General features: G+C 38.7%; 1 pseudogene; it reads right to left on the bottom strand.

Annotated features, from left to right (window-relative positions):
• Nucleotides 1-2,456: 2,456 nt before the first annotated feature.
• LOC144693484 (histone H2B-like) lies at nt 2,457-2,831 on the bottom strand (annotated as a pseudogene).
• Nucleotides 2,832-3,517: the final 686 nt, after the last annotated feature.

Raw genomic sequence — 3,517 nt, 5'->3', positions numbered from 1 at the left:
TTAGGGATATTATTATTAGATTGGCCAAGGACAGTCTATGTGATTAGGGGTGTTGTGGTATTGTATGCATGCCAATGCAGACAATGACATGTTCCTTTAAGAAGCTGCATAGTGACATCACTGTGACATCACCATGTGTAAGGCTGGAGGATAAAAGGTACAGCCTCCACATTTGATGCTCACTGTTGCCTGTGATCTCCACTACAGATGTTCACTACTGTCTGTGACTCTGTGTCAGTTACACTTTATGTATAACTTATGAGTCAGGCATATAGTCAAGTAATCAGTTTATGTAACTATTAGGACCCAGGCTAGATCAAGGCCTGTGCAGAGCTCTATGTAGTTGTTGCTTCAGATACTTGTGTTTGACCAGAACCCTCGTCAGTCTCAATATCTTGCTTATCATAGTTAGCATAGAGACAGGTCCCATGAGGTATATGTCGAAACCCTCAGCATATATGCTGGCAGCAGGCCGTAAGACACCACAACAAGGGGCCCCTGTTGGTTGTATGCATCTCTTCCCACAGACATTTTCACAGTATATTTAAAGTATTGATAGAATATTGGTAGAATTACAGAAACCAAATGCAGCTCTCAGTAACTACTTGATTATTAATTACTTATTCTTAAATGACAAGTGATTGAAGTACATCTTCTAATACAATTATCTGCTATTGGCTGGTTGATACTTTACAATACTAGTGGTTAATGTGCTAAAATTGGTTAACATGTTGTATAGTTTGGCAGCAGGTGTACAAATCACAAAATGGCTTCTTTTAGATTAAGTGTTAGTACGAAATGACGACTTGACCTTGTTAGCCTATTGCAGTATACATGTATTGTAAAATGCCTCTAAAAATGGTCAAATTAAACAAGATAAATTCTACTAAAATAAAATATAAAGTCTAAGCTTGCTTCAGAAGGTTCCCCACTGCTGCCTTTGCATAAGCCCATGTCAAAATGGCAGTGAGTAGATTGGGGCTGGAAATGGATGGTAAATATAGCACTACAATTTTGTAAGCACAATCGCCCCATTCCCAAGGAGGAAGCTACTATTGGGTCCTTTGTTTTAACAAATCTCTGACCTTCATGTTGAACAGTAAAGAAATCTTATAATGTGGCATGGATTAAAATGCATTTGGTTTTTTGAAGTTCCCTAAACTGTTTATCCATCATGGATCAGCATGCAATGTAATTTTCTGTCTTTGCTTCTTCAAGTATTTAGTCTGCATACATTTTTCTTCACTTGGCTTAGAGCAAACGTTACTGTGCCTTGTTTAGTGGGTGGGGTGGGGGGGAGAATAACCATAAAATATTAAGTCCTCACTTTACTATTTCTAAAATTAATTGTACTTCAAAGGATTTTTCATAAGGAATGGACATTTTCCATTCAAATCTATTTTGAGGAAAATTTTCTTCTAATGTCGATTTATCATCAGATTCATCTGCTTGTAATTAGACAATAAATCCTTTGGGAAATCAAGATTAAAGTGACAGACTCATTTACAGTATAGATTGTATAAACAATTTTAATGACTAGGTAAGATGCAATATCAGTTTTATACTGTACCTATTTGAAGTCAAGGACACATTGAATACAAAAGAAACAAGTGCTGCTTGAAAGACAATTACAACTGCATATTAAGCAGGCCATTCCTATAAATGTTCAAAAGTGTCACACTCTTATCCATCCTTTATTATAATTTAATGAGCTGAAGGAAAAAAAAAACAGCTTAGTTATTTCCTATAGTTACAAGATGTTCTAGTTAATTATAACCTTAGTCCTGATAGTCCATCTAAGTAACCGATTTAAGGCTCCCTGAAGGATGTCCTGAGTATAAATTATCTGGTTATTCCCCCAACAGAATTAATGATTCCTCAAGTGCACTATTTATGTGATACTGTGTTTTATATTTGAGTGAAAACAGGAAAGTAGCTGTTCCAGAACTAATGCAATCAACCTAGCAATGTTAAGGGTCCAAAAGATTATCATGCAATAAAGCTTCAACTCGGACCTTACTTTGCAGAGCTCATGTATAAAACCTAGATTATGGTGTTATCATAGCATCTCCCATGGCTTTGCTTATGGTTGAGGAAGTGGAGGGATTGTGTAGCTGATAGGATCACAGCTTCATTTAAAGCCAGCCGTAGATCATAACACTCCTTGAAATGTCCAAATGAAACTCTCAAACTATGGGATTGAATTTTCATGAGGGTTCTCCTGATTGTCTGCCATAATGTTGATGGAAGATCCTGGATTTCTGCAGATCTTACGCTGAAGTTAAGGTGCAATCAGGGGGCACCTTTGGTAATCCAGCCCTTGCATCTTGTAAAAAGGGACACATTTTCCTTTGCCTTCTACCGGAAAACATTAATTTCCCCCATTTAAAGCAGAGGAAAAAGGGGAGTAAAATGGTGACACTGATTTGATGTGTTTTTCAGTCCATTGTGGAGTTTCACTTGGAGCTGGTGTACTTAGTCACTGCCTTTGTCCCTTCTGACACGGCGTGCTTGGCCAGTTCCCCGGGCAGCAGCAGGTGCATGGTGGTCTAGATCTCCCGGGAGCTGATGGTACTGCACTTCTTGTAATGGGCCAGGTGGGAAGCCTCACCTGCAATGTGCTCGAAAATATCGTTCATGAATGAGATCATGATGCTGATGGCCTTGGAGGAGATATCAGTGTCGGGGTGAACCTGCTTCATCACTTTGTAGATGTAGATGGAGTAACTCTCCTTCCTCGACCTTTGCCGCTTCTTGCTGACCTTTGCTGCCGGTTTCTTTAAGGCTTTCTTGGCTCCCTTCTTGGGAGCTTGTTTCTTCTCATCAACCATCTTCAGTTTCAGACACAGAGAATGACAAGGTCTGAATGTGAACTTGGGAATTTGGTGCAGGTGGGAATCTCTCTGGCATGTTTTTCTCAAGCTATAATTTAGATGAGGAGTTAGATTCTGATTTCGAACTTTAATACTGCAAGCTAGTTATGGAACCTAGTTAACAGAAACTGTCTGACAATGGTAGTTATTTATGAATGAACTGAAAGTGAATAGGTGGTAATTGCTGTGGCAGGAGGCTGACTTAGCAGTTAAAACTTGGGTGTGAGTCATCAGTTCTCTATAAAAGTAGACAGGTTATACTATTGCAGAAAGTGTGATGGATCCTGAGTACAATGAGGTACGAGTGATAACTTAGGGATTTGGTGCAGGTGAGAATTCAGTGCAGGGGGGAAGGAGGTGCTGCTTTTTATATCCTCATTTTTTAGCCTCCCAAACTGATGAGTGCTCAATGTTTTAATTAGGAGGGCAGGTAGGTGATTGGTGAGCTTTCAAAATTTTATTTCTCTAAAAGCGGGCATTTGTTTAAACTCATACTGGCAGGATATAAGCATTGCATTAAATTTATAGCTTGACTAGTTAAACTATGTGGTATAACTACAGACAATAATTGAGTGATATTTCTAAACGTGAAACCTAATTAGTTAAATTCAACACAATAAAGATGGCAGAGCAGATGATGTGTT

This window comes from Cetorhinus maximus, chromosome 18 (genome assembly GCF_964194155.1).
Source record: "Cetorhinus maximus chromosome 18, sCetMax3.hap1.1, whole genome shotgun sequence".
Taxonomy (NCBI): domain Eukaryota; kingdom Metazoa; phylum Chordata; class Chondrichthyes; order Lamniformes; family Cetorhinidae; genus Cetorhinus; species Cetorhinus maximus.
This window is presented reverse-complemented; position numbering and strand designations above follow the sequence as displayed.